General features: G+C 42.0%; 1 protein-coding gene and 1 long non-coding RNA gene across 2 annotated transcripts in view; one reads left to right on the top strand and one right to left on the bottom strand.

The window, feature by feature from the left end:
• Nucleotides 1–20177, bottom strand: part of ADRA1B (adrenoceptor alpha 1B) — a 41649-nt gene that overhangs the window by 13534 nt on the left and 7938 nt on the right. The gene's annotated exons all lie outside the window — the stretch shown is intronic.
• Nucleotides 3669–20177, top strand: part of LOC130267473 (uncharacterized) — a 166346-nt gene continuing 149837 nt past the window's right edge. The window contains exon 1 of the long non-coding RNA XR_008843204.1: nt 3669–3761. This is a non-coding gene — a long non-coding RNA (uncharacterized LOC130267473). The remainder of the gene's footprint in view (nt 3762–20177) is intronic.

The raw sequence follows: 20177 nt of genomic DNA on the forward strand, positions 1-20177 counted from the left end.
AGAATACCGAACTCTGCTACATCGTACTCTGCCTAGCTGTGCTTCCTACTCACACAGTGTCAGCTTGCTCATCCTGCCTTACTTGTAGGCAGCCTTACCTGTAGGTGACACAGTGGGTCCACACCCGTTACGTTGGGTGTGGTGTTTGATCACTTGTCATCTAATCAGGTTGCTGGTGCTCGGGGTCCCCCAGGGGAAGTAATTAGACTCATAAGTGCAGTTTTGATGTGTTTTCTTATTCATACTGTGTTTTCTAGGGAACTATTGCCATGAAGCCAAAGTGATTTGACTTGTAATCACTATGTAGGTGTTTGCACATGGAATTTTGACAGCATTTTTCATGATTTTTACTGCATATTTGCTGTTTCTGCAGCAATTTTTTTTTAAATAAAACACTAAAAATTATGTTTTTTACTGTGATAAAATAGCACCTTTTTTGCGGAAATTTGGGGAAAATCACAGCAAAATCTGAAAAAGTGCAGCAAGAAATACAATGTATGAACAGAGCCACAGGAGAGATGTACAACTACTATAGAACATATCCGGATCACATAGAGACAGCAGCAGCAATATACAGATCTAGCTGGGGACAAGGTGTATAACTACTATATATCCTGATTCCATAGAGATAGCAGCAGCAGTATACAGATAGAGCTGGAGACAAGGGGGGACATGTATCAAAGATTTTACCCCTGCTTTGTGTGTATTTTTTTGCGCAAAATTTTGCGCAAGCGCTTTTTTTTCCCCATTTTTTTGCGCACGTTTTGGTAGAGCATGTCGTCCAGATGTGGCTGAATCAGGGTACCTTGGAGTGACATCTATAGTACACATGGATTTATTACCTGCGTACTTTTCCTTTGCACCAAAAATTTTGACGCAAGTGCGTCTTTTCCCCCGTAAATATAAGCCAACTTTAACTGCACGTAGCGAAATCCTTTCTATTTCTGAAGGAAAGTTCTACTAAGGAACCACCAGAATGTTATCACTTTCCGATCTCAATTCCTCCTTTGGTTTGCTTTATATTGCTTTTTACTCCTTGGTTATTCCAAAGCACTTTTAAAATAATTTGCATATAGAATATTTGTTTACAGTTCAGTTATTCATTAGATCACTTGTATATTGGTTTTGTTATTTTATGATCCAACAATTTAATACATTTACTTAGGAAATGTTTGATAACTTATCATTGAACAAGATCCGTCACATTAAAATAGCTTTGTAATCCACTTAACACTGTAGATCATTCTCCTTTTACTGCTTTCCGTTATACTTTTCCCCAGCGCCCGGTAAGATGGTGGCTATCACTGATAGCCAGCCATCTTACCATTTGACCATCTGGGCATGCTGGGAGTTGTAGTTTTGCAACATCTGGAGGGCCACAGTTTGGAGACCACTGTATAATGGTCTCCAATCTGTGCTCTTCCAGATGTTCCAAAATTACAAATCTCAGCATGCCCACTCTGTCGAGGCATGCTGGGAGTTGTAGTTCTGTAACATCTGGAAGACCACAGATTGGAGACCATTATACAGTGGTCTACAAACTGTGGACCTCCAGCTGTTGCAAAACTACAACTCCCAGCATGCCCAGACTGCCCAAGCATGCTGGGAGTTGTAGTTCGTCAACATCTGACCCTTCAGATATTGCCGCAATACAACTTCCAGCATGTCTGGTCATGCTGGGAATTATAGTTTTGCAACAGCTGGAGGCACACTAGTTGGGAAACATTGTTGGTTTCCTAACTCTTTTTCCCAACTCGTGTGCCTCCAGCTGTGCCTCCAAACTATAACGCCCAGCATGTACTGACAGACCATGCATGCTGGGAATTGAAGTTGTGCAACAGCTGGAGGCACACTGGTTTGGAAACACTAAGTTAAGTAAAAAACTTTCAAGTGTTTTGCAACCAGTGTGCCTTCAGCTGTTGCATAACTACAACCCTCAGCATGCACGGACTGCCAAAGGGCATGCTGGGAGTTGTAGCAGTATGCCTCCAGCTTTTGCATAACTACAAGTTCCAGCATGTCCTTCTGCTGTCACTGCATGCTGAGATTTGAAGTTTTTGCAACAGCTGAAGGCACACTGGTTGTGAAACACTGAGTCTGTTTCCGTGTTTCGCAACCAGTGTGCCTCCAGCTGTTGCAAAACTACAACTCCCAGCATGCACGGACAGCCAAAGGGCATGCTCGGAGTTGTAGTTTTGCAACAGCTGGATGTTTCCCCCTCCCCCCCTCCCTCCAATGTGAATGGACAGGGTACACTCACATGGGCGGAGGTTTACAGGGAGTGCTGCAAGATTGAGATGCAGCAAACTCGCTGTCAACCCCCGCCCGTGTGACTGTACCCTAAAAACACTACACTACACTTAAATAAAATAAGTAAAAAACACTATATATACACATACCGCTACACAGCCCCCTCCCCTCCCCAATAAATATGAACAACGTCTGGTACGGCACTGTTTCCAAAATGGAGCCTCCAGCTGTTGCAAAACAACAACTCCCAGTATTGCCGAACAGCCATTGACTGTCCAGGCATGTTGGGAGTTTTGCAACAGCTGGAGGCACCCTGTTTGGGAAACACTGGCATAGAATACCCCTATGTTCACCCCTATGCAAAACCCTAATTTAGGCCTCAAATGCGCATGGCGCTCTCACTTTGGAGCCCTGTCTTATTTCAAGGCAACATTTTAGGGTCACATATGGGGTATCGCCGTACTCGGGAGAAATTGCCTTACAGATTTTGGGGGGCTTTTTCTCCTTTTACCCATTATAAAAGGAACAGTTGGAGTCTACACCAGTATGTTAGTGTATAAAAATAAAATTATTTACACTGACATGCAGGTGTTGCCGCATACTTTACATTTTCACAAGAGGTAAATGGGAAAAAAGATCCCCATTTTTTGGGACACAATTTAGCCGGAGTACGGAGATACCACATATGTGGGCGCAAAGTGCTCTGCGGGCGCACAAGGCCCATAAGGTAGAGTGCACCATGTACATTTGAGGTGATTTGCACAGGGGTGTCACAGATGTTAAATGAAGAATAAGGACATTGGTATAATTGATGTGTTATAATTGGGTGCAAAAAGTGGTATTATTGTGAGATTAAAACTCTACATAATGAAGAAAAAAAATTCTAAAACTAATAACGAGGACACATTTACTGTTTAGGTGCAGATACGCTGCAGACAAAGCTCCTACTAAATAGAGCTGCAGTGTAAATGTATGCTCTGAGCAGAATTCTAAATTTAACCTCTTAAGGACGCAGGGCGTATGGATACGCCCGTGGGAAATCCGGTCCCCACCGCTAGCCGGTTTGGGACCGGAGCCGGATGCCTGCTGAAATCATTCAGCAGGCACCCTAGCACATCGCCCAGGGGGGTCCTGAGACCCCCCCATGTCGGCGATCGGAGAAAATCGCATGTCAATTCAGACATGCGATTTTCTCCAATTCCGGGCTAATCGGGTCTCTGGTGACCCGATCACCCGGAAAATAGGGCTGATCGGAGTTGTCAGCAACAACCCCGATCAACCCAAAGGATTGAAGTGAGATCGCAAAGCTGCGATCTACTCCTATCCCCTGCCATTACTCAGAACGGAGTTCTGACCAATGGCAGCGCAGGACAGGGGGTTGCCATGGCAACCCCCCGTTCTGCCCGCCCCTGGATGTCAAGGGGCTCTGGAAAGAAGATGGAGGCCGTACCTGCAGGAGAAGATGCCTGGGGACCTGGGATCTGCGCTGGAGCCTGCAGGATCCTGATCAGGTAGGGAATCCACAGTGGGGGGGGGGGGATTGAAAGTGAAAGTAAATCGATCTTTACTGTGGCAACCACTAGGGGGGCCAAACTGCAACTCCCAGCATGCCCAGAGAGCCAAAGGCTGTCTGGGCATGCTGGGAGTTGTAGTTTTGCAACATCTGGAGGGTCACAGTTTGGAGACCACTGTTACAGGGGTGCCCAAACAGTAGCCCTCCAGATGTTGCCAAACTACAACTCTCAGCATGCCTAGACTGCCCAGGCATGCTGGGAGTTGTAGTTCTGTAACATCTGTCCCTTCAGATTTAGCAATTTTCATGACATTTTTGAAAATTGCTGCTCTACTTTGAAGCTCTCTAATTTTTTCAAAAAGCAAAAATATGTCCATTTTATGATGCCAACATAAAGGAGACATATTGTATTTGTGAATAAAAATAACATTTATTTGGAATATCCATTTTCCTTACAATTAGAGAGCTTCAAAGTTAGAAAAATGCAACATTTTCAAAATTTTCATGAAATTTTGGGATTTTTCACCAAAAAAGGATGCAAGTAACGCCGAAAATTTACCACCAAAATAAAATAGAATATGTCACGAAAAAACAATCTCAGAATCAGAATATTCGGTAAAAGCGTTTTCGCGTTATTAATTTGTAAAGTGACGGTGGTCAGAATTGCGAAAAAGGGCTCAGTCCTTAAGGTGAAAAAGGGCTGCGTCCTTAAGGGGTTAAACGCAATTCAAGAAAGTAGCTGCACAAGAATGATAAATTTAATGCAGCTGCACCAAATTTAGACAACAGGCAGAGGGGTAAAAAAAACTTCTATTATACACTGGAAATGATACATGTCCCCCCATGGTGTATAACTACTATATATCCTGATCCCATAGAGATAGCAGCAGTATACAGACAGAGCTTAAAGGGAGGTGTATAACTGCTATACATCCTGATTCCATAGAGACAGCAGCAGCAGTATACAGATAGATGTGGGAGGGGAAATGTCTAACTACTATATAGCCTGATTCCATAGAAATAGCAGCAGCAGTATACAGATTGAGCTGGAGGGGAAGTGTATAACTAATATATATGCTGAGCATGTAGATAGAACAGCAGCAGTATACAGATAGAGCTGGAGGGATATAACTATTATTTATCCTGATCCCATAGAGATAGCAGCATTAGTATACAGATAGAGCTGGAGGGGAAGTGTATAACTAATATATATGCTGAGCCTGTAGATATAACAGCAGCAATATACAGGTAGAGCTGGGAGGGGAGGTGTCGGGGAGCTAGCCGGAGCGATCTAATGTGTGATGATGTCCTCCTGTAGTTTACAGGAAGTCGGCTGACTCAGGACAGACCACTTGCTAGACGCAGCTGTGCTGGAATTAAACAGAAGGCACTGTAGGACTAGTGATGGTGAGTGTGCATGATATGGAAAACCTATTGAAAAATCTGATATATCATGTACAGTGTAGTGTTGCTCGCGAATATTCGCAATGCGAATTTTATTCGCGAATATCGCATATTCGCGAATATAGCACTATATATTCGTAATTATGAATATTCGTTTTTTTTTTCCATTCCTCTCTGCTTCCAGCTTGTGTGGTGTAAAGAAGGCTCTAATACTACTGTGTGAGACTGGTGTGCGGATTTTCGCATACGCTAATTTTTTTCTTACATTGGTTTTCGCATACGCGAATTTTCACTTATGTTAATGTTTGCATATACGATTTTTTTCTTATTTAATGTTGATGTTCGTATATGCGAATTTGGGCCTAATTTTTCGCATACGCGAATTTTAGTTTGCGTTAATGTTCGCATATGCGAATTTATGCCTATGTTAATGTTCGCATATGCTATTTTCACGTATATTGATTTTCGTGTATGCGAAAATAAGACGAGAATTTTACGAATATGCGAATATTCGCGAATATATGACGAATATTCGTCCATATATTCGCGAATATTCGCAAATTCGAATATGGCCTATGCCGCTCAACACTAGTACAGTGGTCCCTCAACATACGATGGTAATCCGTTCCAAACGGACCATCGTTTGTTGAAACCATCGCATGTTGAGGGATCCGTGCAATGTAAAGTATAGGACAGTGGTCTACAACCTGCGGACCTCCAGATGTTGCAAAACTACAACACCCAGCATGCCCGGACAGCCAACGGCTGTCCGGGCATGCTGGATGTTGTAGTTTTTGCAACATCTGGAGGTCCGCAGGTTGTAGACCACTGTTAGAGGAAGTTGTACTCACCTGTCCCCGCCGCTCCGGACCATCACCGCTCGTCACCGCTGCCCTGGATGTCGCCGTCCATCGCTGTCGCCGCATCCACGGGGTGTCCCCGACGCTCCGGCAAGGCCTCTGCTTCCCCGGTATCCTCGCTCTCCATCGCCGCCATCAAGTCGCTACGCACGCCGCTCCTATTGGATGACGGGACGGCGTGTGCAGCGACGTGATGACGTCGATGGCGAGCGCAGACGATGAAGAGGATCCCGAAGAGGACGCGCCGGAGCCCCGAGGACAGGTGAGTGACTATCACCGGAGCTCACGGGGCACCGTAAACGGCTATCCGGTGGCAGCTGAAGCAGTCTGTGCTGCCGGATAGCCGTTTATGCGATGGCCCCGACATAAAAAAGCATCGTATGTTGATGCTGCCTCTGAGAGACCATCGTATGTTGATATTATCGTATGTCGGAGCCATCGTAGGTCGAGGGGTCACTGTATTGCAAAAACAAAACATTTTTCCACAGCAGTTCAGCAGAATTGTCAGCATTGCACTAATAGAATACAGACTGCCATAAACAGCAGCTGGCATTCTGCTGACAGGTCCCATTGCCCAGTGATGTAAGAGTTAACACCGATTCCCTGGAGCTGTATCATCTCCTCAGTATGCTGGCACTTTATTTCCCACTGTACATATTGGTGCACTAGGATGGCAAACATTCACAGCTATTTTTGCCCAAGTAATGAATCACAGGAAAGTTTCATGTCACCTCCCGGCTTATTAAAATAAAGCTTTGGCCTGGATTTATCTCTGTCTATCCATCTCTCGGGTCTTTTTATTTACTGAGCTGAAATTGGGATATTTGTAATGAAACAATTCTAAACTATGTGGGATTATTCACGAAATTAAACACATCCACAGCTATCTAATTATTTATGTGTCTGGTCGTTTGCCAGCTGTAACACTCTGGCGAATGGTATTATACATTATGAAGGTAGGGCCTCTTGGCTAAAGGAGAATGGAAGTAGGTAGGGAGCAGTACAATCTAGTACTCACCCCAATTACTGTTTCCTACCTGCTTGGACGATCCGCACAAAACTGGACAACGGTCTCTACAATGGACTAAGTGTACGGGGCGTCAACAATAGTCAGTCAGTCCAAGTCATCAACAAATAGTACCAAATAAGTAATCTAAGGGTCAATCATGGACAGGCTAGAAATCAGAAACCAAGAGGGCAGCAAGTACAAAATCAGCAGAGAAAGGGATAGTCAGGTCAGAGATAAGGTCTAACACAGGGAAGGATTGAAGTTTAAAAACCCCGCCTCTGCGCATGATCACCAGCCCCAATGCTGATTGGCCCTTAGGTCCGTCCATACCTCTGCACCACCTCGAAAAAGTAGGGCTGCTGTCAAGACAACTAGTGACCAAGGGAGGAATGGAGCTGGCGCCGGAACCCGGATCAGGTACATATGTGACAGAAATCTTCCATAACTAAAGGATTACTGGGTGCCCAAGTGCATTCTCCTGCCCACTATTAAAAACTCACAACCCCGCCTATGCTGTCAGGTCTTGGAAGAAGCAAGAGAAGATCCCAATGCAGTTTCACACATTCTCAAGTGTTTATTTAGAATGGGCTTGGGGACACCTTGGATCAGATCCACTTTAGCAGAAATAAGGCTGCGACGCTCACCACTTCCGAATATTTTTTTTTTAAAGTCAGGTCACAGAATAATGACAACAGCTGTTTCACTGCTTCTAAGGTTCTTCCGAAAGTGAAACAGCTGTTGCCAGCGTCCTGGGACCTTATTTCTACTGAGTGGATTGGATACTGACTCTGTGGTGTTGAGTAGTGTTGAGCGGCATAGGCCATATTCGTATTCGCGAATATATGGACGAATATTCGTCATCTATTCGCGAATATTCGCATATTCGTAAAATTCCCGTCTTATTTTCGCATATACGAAAATTAACTTATGATTCGCGAATATTCGCGAAAATTCGCGAATATAGCGCTATATATTCGTAAATACAATGTTAATGTTCGCATATGCTAATTTTAGCATGTTAATTTTTCGTATATACGAAAATAAGACGAGCATTTTACGAATATGCGAATATTCGCGAATAGATGACGAATATTCGTCCATATATTCGCGAATTCGAATGTGGCCTATGCCGCTCAACACCAGTGTTGAGTAGTGTTGAGCGGCATAGGCCATATTTGAATTCGCGAATATATGGACGAATAATCGTCATCTATTCGCGAATATTCACATATTCGTAAAATGCTTGTCTTATTTTCGCATATACGAAAAATTAACATAAGCAAAAATTCACATGCGAAAATAGCATATACGGAAATTAGCGTATGCGATGAATGAAAATTCGGATATGCGAAAATTCGCACGCCAGTCTCACACAGTAGTATTACAGCCTTCTTTACACCACACAAGCTGGAAGCAGAAAGGGATGATCACTGTGATGTGTACTGTGAAAAAAAAACAAAAAACGAATATTCGTAATTACGAATATATAGTGCTATTTTTCGCTTATGTTAATGTTCGCATATGCTAATTTTCACATATACCAATTTTTGCGTATGTTATTGTTCGCATACGCGAATTTCCGTGTATGTTAATTTTTGTATATGCGAAAATAATTGGAGAATTTTCCGAATATGCGAATATTTGCGAATAGATGACGAATATTCGCAAATTCGAATACGGCCTATGCCGCTAGGGCTACATGGAGACTTGGGTCGCATAACAACAAATTGGATCATAGTCACGCAACCAAAATAATTTGTGCAAATTGGCTCTGACATTTTTACAGTAGTACAAAACCTAGCCAAATCACAGAGAAGCTGCAATCAGGTTGCAGTGACATGTGGTATGCATTGAGGTCAATGATTGCAAAGCTGCATGCAGAAAAAAAACATTAAAGGGGTACTCCAGTGGAAAACAATTTTTTTTTTTTAAATCAATGCCAGAAAGTTAAACAGATTTGTAAATTACTTCTATTAACCCCTTAAGGACCAAGGGCGTAAACTTACACGGTAACCCCGTGAAGCCGGGACTCGCCACTAATAGTGAAAGTAAAATGTGCCGGTTAGCTCAGGGAGCTGTTCGGGATCGCGGTAAAATCGCGGCATCCCGAACAGCTGTAGCACAGGAGGAAGGTCTCTTACCTTGCTTCCTGAAGTCCGATCGCCGATGGAATGATTCAAGCCTGAGATCCAGGCTTGAGCAATCAATCGCCGAAAACACTGATTGATGCATTCCTAAGGAGATGTATCAATCAGTGTTAAAGATCAGTTAATTCAATGTTATAGCCCCCCCTATAGGAGCTATAATATTGCATAAGAAAAGTGTAAAAAAAATCACTAACCCTTTCAATGATCCCTTCCCCTAATAAAAGTTTGAATCACCCGGCATTTCCAAAAATAAAAAAAAAACAGTGTAAATAAAAACAAAAATAAACATATGTGGTATCGCTGCGTGCGGAAATGTCCGAATTATAAAAAATATACCGCTTTTTAAACCGCACGTTCAATCGCGTACGCGCAAAAAAAAAGTCCAAAATAGCGTATTTTTGGTCACTTTTTATATCATGAAAAGATGAATAAAAAGCGATCAAAAAGTCTGATCAATGCAAAAATGGTACCGACAAAAACTTCAGATCACGGCGCAAAAAATTAACCCTAAAAATAGCACCCTGAACACGGAAAAATAAAAAAGTTATAGGGCTCAGAAAATGACAATTTTAAACGTATAGATTTTCCTGCATGTATTTCTGATTTTTTTTCAGTAGTAATACAAAATCAAACCGATATAAGTAGGGTATCATTTTAACCGTATGGACCTAGAGAATAAAGAGAAGGTGTCATTTTTACCGAAAAATGTACTACGTAGAAACGGAAGCCCCTAAAGGTTACAAAATGGCATTTTTTGTTCAATTTTGTCGCACAATGATTTTTTTCCCCATTTCGCCGTAGATTTTTGGGTAAAATGACTGATGACATTACAAAGTAGAATTGGTGGCGCAAAAAATAAGCCATCATATAGAATTTTAGGTGAAATTTTTTAAGAGTTTTAACGATTTTTTAAAGTTAAGGAGGAAAAATTGAAAATGAAAAAACGGAAAAAGCCCCGGTCCTTAAGGGGTTAAAAAAATCTTAATCCTTCCAGTACGTATTAGCTGCTGAACACTACAGAGGAAATTATTTTCTTTTTAGAACACAGAGCTCTCTGCTGACATCACGAGCACAGTGCTCTCTGCTGACATCTCTGTCCATTTTAAGAACTGTCCAGAGTAGGAGGAAATCCCAATAGCAAACATATGCTGCTCTGGACAGTTCCTAAAATGGACAGAGATGTCAGCAGAGTGCACTGTCCTCGTGATGTCAGCAGCATATTAATAAAGTAACCATACTGTTAAAGTGGTACTCCGGTGGAAAACTTTTTTTTTTTAAATCAACTGGTGCCAGAAAGTTAAACAGATTTGTAAATGAAAATTGTCAGTTTTTCCAATTTTACCCCCAAAAAGCATAACATATATTTTTTTTTATAAACATATTTGGTATTGCCGCGTGCGTAAATGTCCAAACTATCAAAATATAATGTTAATGATCCCGTACGGTGAATGGCATAAACGTAAAAATAAAAAAAAAGTCCAAAAATGCTGCTTTTTTGTCACATTTTATTAAAAAAAAATTCATAAAAAATTATCTAAAAGTTTTATATCTGCAAATGTGGTATCTAAAAAAAGTACAGATGACGGCGCAAAAAATGAGCCCTCATCCCGCCCTATATATGAAAAAATGAAAAAGTCATAGGTGGTCAAAATAGGGCGATTTTAGATTACTGATTTTGTACAAAAAGTCTTAGATTTTTTTTTAAGCGGTACAAAAATATAAAAGTATCTAGCCATGGGTATCATTTTAATCGTATTGACCCACAGAATAAAGATCCCATGTAATTTTTACCGTAAAGTGTACAGTGTGAAAACGAACCCCTCCAAAATGTGCAAAATTTTGGTTTCCATTTAAATTTCCTCCCTAAAATTTTTTCTCCTAAGGATAGGGGATAAGTTTGAGATCGCGGGGGGTCCGACCGCTGGGGCCCCCTGCAATCTCTCTGTATGGGGGCCAGGCTCTCCGGCCAGATAGTGGGTGTCGACCTCCGCACGAAGCGGCGGCCGACACGCCCCCTCAATACATCTCTACGGCAGAGCTGGAGATTGCCGAAGGCAGCGCTTTGGCTCTGCCATAGAGTTGTATTGAGGGGGCGTGTCGGGCGCCGCTTCGTGCGGAGGTCGACACCCACTATCTGGCCGGAGAGCCTGGCCCCCATACAGAGAGATCGCAGGGGGCCCCAGCGGTCGGACCCCCCGCGATCTCAAACTTATCCCCTATCCTTAGGATAGGGGATAAGTTGTTCACCACTGGGTTCACCACTGGACTACTCCTTTAAGAGTCTATCAAAACAGGGATATGATTTCAACGTGTAAACAAAAGTTGAAGATAGTGCCAAAAATATAATTGCACATACAAAATATATAAAAATATATTTTATTAGTTTCAGTCAAGATAAAAACATATGCATAAAATTAGACAAATCATGAGGGTAGTAGCAGGTATATAACAGAAATATATGTGGAATGGTCTATACCAGTGTTTCCCAACCAGGGTGCCTCCAGATGTTGCAAAACTACAACTCCCAGCATGCCTGGACAGCCTTTGGCTGTCCAGGCATGCTGGGAGTTGTAGTTTTGCAACACCTGGAGGCACCCTGGTTGGGAAACACCGGTCTATACAATGAATGTGCTGAAGGTATATGCGATGAAAATCCTAAACAACTAAGGGAAAGAGAAAAACATCCCTAAAATTATAACCCCCAAATATGAAAGTACACGTACAATATGGGGGGAATTTATCAAAACCCGTCCAGAGGAAAAGTTGCTGAGTTGCCCATAGCAACCAATCAGATTGCTTCTTTCATTTTGCAGAGGCCCTTTCAGAAATGAAAGCAGCGATCTGATTGGTTGCTATGGGCAACCCAGCAACTTTTCCCCTGGACAGGTTTTGATAAATCTCCCCCAAAGTGTGAACAAAAAGGACCCTTATAATCAGCAAATAATGGTGAACACGATACAGACCAATCCCCCCTCCCAAACATGAATGGATGTATGCACAACATATCCATGGTGTCTCTATTCATGGATACATTGTGAATATATATATATATATATATATATATATATATATATATATATATATATAGGCTGACATTTATCATTGTCTTTAGACAGTTTTTTGTGTCTAGAAAAGGTGCACAAAAGGTGCAAGCAGGGTTTATTAGCGCCTTTTGGTTTACACATTTCTGCTGATTTTGAGTTGCAATCCACTGATTTTGACAATACACATGATATGGACGGGTTTTACCAACTGCGCCTTTTTGTGAAAAGGCGCAAAAAAGGCGCAAAGCCACTGAAAAGTCACTAAATCTACACCAGCCCAGACTTAGCTTAGCTTTTTGGTGCATGTGAAGAGTGAAATTTCAGAAAATGTGACCTGCACAAAATTTATCAAATACTCTGCGACCATTTAATAAATTTGGTGCTCCTACACATTATCAGCACTCAAAAAAAGGTGTAGAAAAATGCTTCACTTACAACTACAATGATAAATGCTTCACTTACACCTACAATGATAAATGTTTCACTTACACCTACAATGATAAATGCTTCACTTACACCTACAGTGATAAATGCTTCACTTACACCTACAATGATAAATGCTACCCTTACACCTACAATGATAAAGGCTTCACTTACGCCTACAATGATAAACGCTTCACTTACACCTACAATGATAAATGCTTCACTTACAACTACAATGATAAATGCTTCACTTACACCTACAATGATAAATGCTTCACTTTCACCTACAATCAATGCTTTACTTACACCTACAATGATAAATGCTTCACTTACAACTACAATGATAAATGCTTCACTTACACCTACAATGATAAATGCTTCACTTACACCTACAATGATAAATGCTTCACTTACACCTACAATAATAAATGCTTCACTTACACCTACAATGATAAATGCTTCACTTACACCTACAATGATAAATGCTTCCCTTACACCTACAATGATAAAGGCTTCACTTACGCCTACAATGATAAACGCTTCACTTACACCTACAATGATAAATGCTTCACTTATACCTACAATGATAAATGCTTCACTTACACCTACAATGAGAAATGCTTCACTTACACCTACAATGAGAAGGGCTTCACTTACACCTACAATGATAAATGCCGCCATGTGAAGGACCCCCAAATTCATTAAATGGTCACAGAGCATTTAATAAATTTTGTGCAGGTAAATATTTTCTGAAATTTCACTTTTCACATACACCATAAAGCTACACCATGTCTGGGCTGGTGTATTTTAGAGACTTTTCAGTGGCTTTGCGCCTTTTCACAAAAAGGCGCAGTTGACAAAACCCGTCCATATCATGTGTATTGCCAAAATCAGTGGATTGCAACTCAAAATCAGCAGAAATGTGTAAACCAAAAGGGGCAAAAAGGCACACTTACACCTACAATGATAAATGTTTCACTTACATCTACAATGATTCACTTACACCTACAATGATAAATGCTTCACTTACACCTACAATGATAAATGCTTCACATTCACCTACAATGATAAATGCTTCACTTACACCTACAATGATAAATGCTTCACTTACACCTACAATGATAAATGCCGGCCATAGTATTTGGGAGGAAAGCGGAACTGCGGTAGTATGTAGTGTGAATAGCGTACATACAAAGGGTTTGTGCTTAAATGTAACATGATAGTATTGCTCCATGACACACCCCATATCTGGCGGTAGTTGGTGTCCCACATGGTATAGCATCTACAGCTCTAAGTATCCAGCCATTTACACTCAACTTGGTCAGTTGCTCAGACATCTCCCTTGGATCAAGTGGCCAGCGAAGCACGTGTCGGCTGTCTTGTGGATTGATCTGTATTGTTTTCACTATTTCGTGTAGATTACACAGGTCCTGTATGTCACTTTTTTGTTTATACTTTGTATATGTATACTTTCCTATTTGGGGGTTGTAATTTTTGGGATGTATTTCTCTTTCCCTTAGTTTTTTGGGATTCTCATTGTATAGACGTAAATATTTATTGCACTTTCACTGAACAGACCATTCAACATTTATTTCTGTTTTATCACTTCTACTACCCTCAAGATTTGTCTAAGTTTATATAATTGTAATGTCCCAGTACAGGATATACTCATGTACAGTACTTAGGCCCTGTCAGGCGGTGCTGAGCTGCTCAAGTGTGACAGCCTGGCATGCCTCCTCGCTCGCCCCCACCTCCCAGTCACTCTTTGACTGACGTACTGGACTCTTTACATCAGTCAATGAGTAACTAGGCGGTGAGGGTGAGCAAAGTCAAGATGTGGCACTTGAGCAGCTCGGCTCCGCCTCATTGACACTTGGCTGAGAAATAAAAAGGTGATTTTAAATGTTTTACCGCCCCCATCAGCTCCAGAAAAGGTATTGTATTGTCCCAGTACAGGATATACTCTTGTACAGTAATAAGGCCCTGTCAGGTTGATTTTCTCATTGCCCTAGGGGCTCTCCTGCAGCGTCTCCCCCATAGTTGTAAGTCTAATGTTATGTATAGTGTTGTAAATATAGTGCATAATGTTATGTATAGTGTTGTAAATATAGTGCATAATGTTATGTATAGGTATATAAAGTATAAAGGACCTTTAAGGACCTTTGGAGATATCACCTGTTATGTTCACATGATGTGTTATGTTACCCAGAGAGCACCAGTTGACCACCTGACCTGCAGCTTGACCTATGGGCTTCTTGCTCAGCCCCCCTTTATAAGAGCAAGAGCCATTACAATTCTCTCTCTTCTCTCTTGTGCTCTTTTCATTCCTGCTGAGGAACAGCAAAGCACAGACATCACAGATCCTGTGTCCAGTACACCTGGAGGCCATAAAGCCTGCACACCAGACGCATTGTCAGTAAGTCATCTCATCTATGTCTGCTGTCTCTACCAAAGTCAAGACACTAGTCAAGTCAATTATAATCAGAGATGCTGTATTGAAGTCTGACCCAAAAGTACTGCAAGTCCCAGCAAGCTGCAATGCCCGTTCCGTGTTACTGGTCAACTCTCTGGGATTCTGGCCTCGCTGTAAAGACCATAACAACTGTCTAACCTCAGTAAAGCTACCGTTAAGCTTTACCTGGTCTTAGACTATTATTGCCCTGCCTAACCTTGGGATAGCGGTGCTACAGTTCGGGTGGTTACCAGAAAAAACACTCTGGCGTCACGAACATTAGGGGTTAATAACACCTTGCCCCTGGGCTATACCATCTGCCCCATCCACCTACACCCTTCACAACCCGTGGTCACACCACAACTTGGGCGTCACAACAACATGTCTTTATCTTCACTCAACATTAATAAAATTGTTGTATAGATAAAAGAAGGAGCCAAGGGTGACAGAAAGACATAAAAGACAGTCCTGACAGGGAGAAAGATTGTTGATAACGTAGAAAACTATTGAAAACTATTTCCAGAGAACGCTCCTAAGAAGAAGTCCGTGTCATTAACACTTCTTGTGTATTTGGCGACATGTTCTCGGGGATCTCATAGAGTGCTGAAACGTGCTTTATTCAGCATTTTATTTATTTTTGCCAGAAACTTCTATTGTATGATTTACAATATCTTTCCTTCTCTCCGTGCAGCTGGCAACATTTCTGGAATTACAGGACTTGTAGTAAAGAATGGGGTCTAGACTAAAACTATACAAGTATGTTAAAAAAAAACATGCCTGGCGCATGCTTCGGAATGAAAATTTACAAGACTAAAGCTGGCCATACACTTAACATAGCTTTCTCATACACATGCATGCTTGGCTCGTCTGAGTGCGCATGCGCTCTCTAATTATTTATTTATTTTATTTATATAGCGCCTACATATTCCGCAGCGCTTACAATTATGGGGTACAAACAAAGACAAGTATCAGACATAATATTACACAATAACTATTCAAGCAAGAGGTGTGGGGATATGTTGAGGATATGTTGGGGATATGTTGGGGATATGTTGAGGATATGTTGAGGATATGTTGGGGATATGTTGGGGATATGTTGGGGATATGTTGAGGATATGTTGGGGATATGTTGAGGATATATTGAGGATATGTTGGGTATATGTTGGGGATATGTGGGGATATGTTGGGGATATGTTGAGGATATGTTGGGGATATGTTGGGGATATGTTGAGGATATGTTGGGGATATGTTGGGGATATGTTGAGGATATGTTGGGGATATGTTGGGGATATGTTGGGGATATGTTGGGGATATGTTGGGGATATGTTGGGGATATGTTGGGGATATGTTGGGGATATGTTGAGGATATGTTGGGGATATGTTGGGGATATGTTGAGGATAGGTTGGGGATATGTTGGGGATATATTGAGGATATGTTGGGGATATGTTGGGGATATGTTGAGGATATGTTGAGGATATGTTGGGGATATGTTGGGGATATGTTGAGGATATGTTGGGGATATGTTGAGGCCAATTAGAGACTGTTATAGGCCTGTCTGAAGAGATGTGTTTTTAGGCCACGTTATGGGGAGAGATGAGAAAGCTGCATTAAAGGGGTACTCCGGTGGAAAAGTTTTTTTTTTAAATCAACTGGTGCCAGAAAGTTAAACAGATTTGTAAATGACTTCTATAAAAAAAATTTTTTATCCTTCCAGTACTTTTTAGGGGCTGTATACTACAGAGGAAATGCTTTTCTTTTTGGATTTCTCTTCTGTCACGACCACAGTGCTTTCTGCTGACCTCTGCTGTCCATTTTAGGAACTGTCCAGAGCAGCATATATTTGCTATGGGAATTTTTTCCTGCTCTGGATAGTTCCTAAAATGGACAGCAGAGGTCAGCAGAGAGCACTGTGGTCGTGACAAAAAAAAAAAAAAAAAATGGTGAACGTAGATATGAGTAATTAAGCCAAGGATGGTGGCCAACTATCAGGTCCTAGGTTAGGGCTAGAGTGGTATCTTACACCAGAATGCGGCACCATTTATGCTGCGTTATTGGTTCCCCCTCCTCCAAGTCGACCCGTGGCTTTAGAGCGTTTTTACACAAAGCCCTCAGCGGCCGCTCCTAACAATCTGGCACATAATGAGAGAATAAATAGCGTCCAGAATTGAATTCCCAGTCGCTCGGTGGACAATCTATTTTCCCCATTGATCTTTCGATTGACATGTTCCTTTGCTGTCAGTAATTGAGTAAAAGGATGGAACTGCGAGCGAGTCGATTAATAAGAATTCAGAGGAGATAAATGGGTTACAGGGACGTAAAGTAAAGTTAAAGAGCTATTCCCTTCTTATGGTACATCCGCTGAAGACGCACAGGTCCTACCTAACCTGAAGAGGTTATTTAAAGGGGTACTCCCCTGCTCAGCATTTGGAACAAACTGTTCCAAACGCTGGAGCCGGGAGCTCGTCACATCATAGCCCCGCCCCCTCATGCCATCACTCCCCGTCCCCTCAATGCAAGTCTATGGGAAGGGGCGTGACAACGTCACGCCCCCTCCCATAGACTTGCATTGAGGGGGCGGGGCGTGATGTCATGAGGGGGCAGGGCTATGATGTCACGAGCTCCCAGCGCCGGCTCCAGGGTTCGCAACAGTTTGTTCCAAACGCTGAGCAGCAGAGTACCCCTTTAAAGGGGTATTCCAGGAATATCAACTGGTTCCAGAAAGTTAAACAAATTTGTAAATTACTTCTATTAAAAAAATCTAAATCATTTCAGTACTTATGAGCTTCTGAAGTTAAGGTTGTTCTTTTCTGTCTAAGTAATCTCTGATGACACGTGTCTCGGGAAACGCCCAGTTTAGAAGCAAATCCCCATAGCAAACCTCTTTTAAACTGGGCAGTTCCCGAGACACATGTCATCAGAGATTAATTAGACAGAAAAGAACAACCTAAACTTCAGAAGCTCATAAGTACTGAAAGGATTAAGATGTTTTAATAGAAGTAATTTACAAATCTGTTTAACTTTCTGGAGCCAGTTGATATATATATATATATATATATATATATATATATATATATATATAAAAAGTTTTTTCCTGGATAACCCCTTTAAGTGCCATGTTCTTGACATGGATGGTGGGACCTGGGACCATACCCGCCGGCAGATACGTTTTTTTACATAGTCTGAGCATATACACTAAATTTCTTACCGGGGAGTGGCCCTTTAGGCTGGTAAAATTTCCATGCAGAATTTGACAGGAAAACTTTTGATCCATCGGGATCTCAGTGCTGATCTAAAAGTCTTTAGAGCTCGTCTCCTGTCTCAGGTATCCCAGCAAGCCGGGGAGTAAAGTGCACCACCGCGGGCTTCTCCCGGCTATATTTAGAGGATTTGTCAGGAATCTTAGCACTAACTAATCATAACTTTTCAAATATTAGAGAAATCACTGGTTATAAAAAAAAAAGACCACTAGGGGTCCCCATACCATCCAGAACATAATCTTGTCCTGCTACAGCATCATCTTTGTTCCAGCTGAAGCACAGGCTGGGACAAAGTCCAGGAAGTGAGGGTGGGACTAGCACTCCTCTGTGCTCACTCCAGACTCCTGTCTACAAACAGAGAGGAGGGCTTTACAGAGCAACCTGCAGTTATTGGATGAAGAGACCCAGCACAGCAGACTCAGGGAGGAAGTGAATGGATGGTGAGTGAGGGCGGGCTCAGCGCTTCTCTCGGACACACCCCTTCCTGAGCAGTGGATGTCAGAATAAGTGAGCAGCAGAACAGAGGGATTTGTGAGCCAAATATGACCTAGTAAGTAACATTATATTTTTTTCTTAACAATTCTTTTAATTTTTTTAAATATTATTTTTTCAGCATTATTTTTTTTATGTGACATGACAGGCACGCTTTAAGGATAAAGTGATGATCTGTTGATCTGCAGAAAAGTACCGTATGATACGTGTGGATGGGGTTAAGAAAATGCCATCCACATGCAGGGCCAGATTAAAGGGGTTGTCCAGGAAAAAACTTTTTTTTATATATCAACTGGCTCCAGAAAGTTAAACAGATTTGTAAATTACTTCTATTAAACAATCTTAATCCTCACCAGCCTCCAGATGTTGCAAAACTACAACTCCCAGCATGCCTAAACAGCCTTTGACAGCCTTTGGCTGTCCGGGCATGCTGGGAGTTGTAGTTTTGCAACACTTGGAGGGACCCTGGTTGGGAAACATGGATGTACACAGTAACCCCACCAGCAGAATAGTGAGTGCAGCTCTGGAGCTCACATGTATATACTGTATATTAGTGTCTTCCAACCAGGGGGCCTCTAGCATGCTAGGAGTTGTAGTTTTGCAACAGCTGGAGGCACCCTGGTTAGGAAACACTCCTGTATACAGTGACTTCTCACCAACAGATTGCAGGAATAATTCACCACATACACTCTGTTCTCCTGGCTGCTCTGAGAACTTTAGCTCCACCCCCCCCAAGTCACATGATTGTGACATTACCACAGGTCCTCAAAGCAATCATCCCCTCCAGCATTCAGATGGTACAAAGCAGGTCCTGATCGGGCAGTCACTGCCATTATGTTCTGTGTGGAGATCCCTGTTTTTTAGTGCCTCTCGACCAGGACCAGCATGATGCAGAGGGAGCGGGCCCCCTTTCTTTCCTGGCCATGCGGGGCCTGGAGCAGGAACTCCAAAAGCTCCAATGATAATCCGGCCCTGTCCACATGTAGCAAAAAAATTCAACAAAAAACCCTCTGCCAAAATGCCACAGATTTTCAACATGAATTAACCCTTCTATGTATAGGAGTACAATAAGCTGTGAATTTACAGCACAATCCACATATAACCCTACAGATTATGTCGTGGAATTACCCCAGGTATATGGCAAAAACCCAGACATAAAACTGGCCTTAGGCTGGGTTCACGTTTTTGCAATACAGTTCCTGTATGTTTTCAATTTGAAAACCGTACGGAACCGCTATGAAGACCGTATGCATTGACTCTCCATTGAAAACCGTATGCCAAACGATGCATCAGATTGTGTCCGTTTTGCGTCTTATACGGCTTTG

This window comes from Hyla sarda, chromosome 4 (assembly GCF_029499605.1).
Source record: "Hyla sarda isolate aHylSar1 chromosome 4, aHylSar1.hap1, whole genome shotgun sequence".
NCBI classification, from domain to species: Eukaryota; Metazoa; Chordata; class Amphibia; order Anura; family Hylidae; genus Hyla; species Hyla sarda.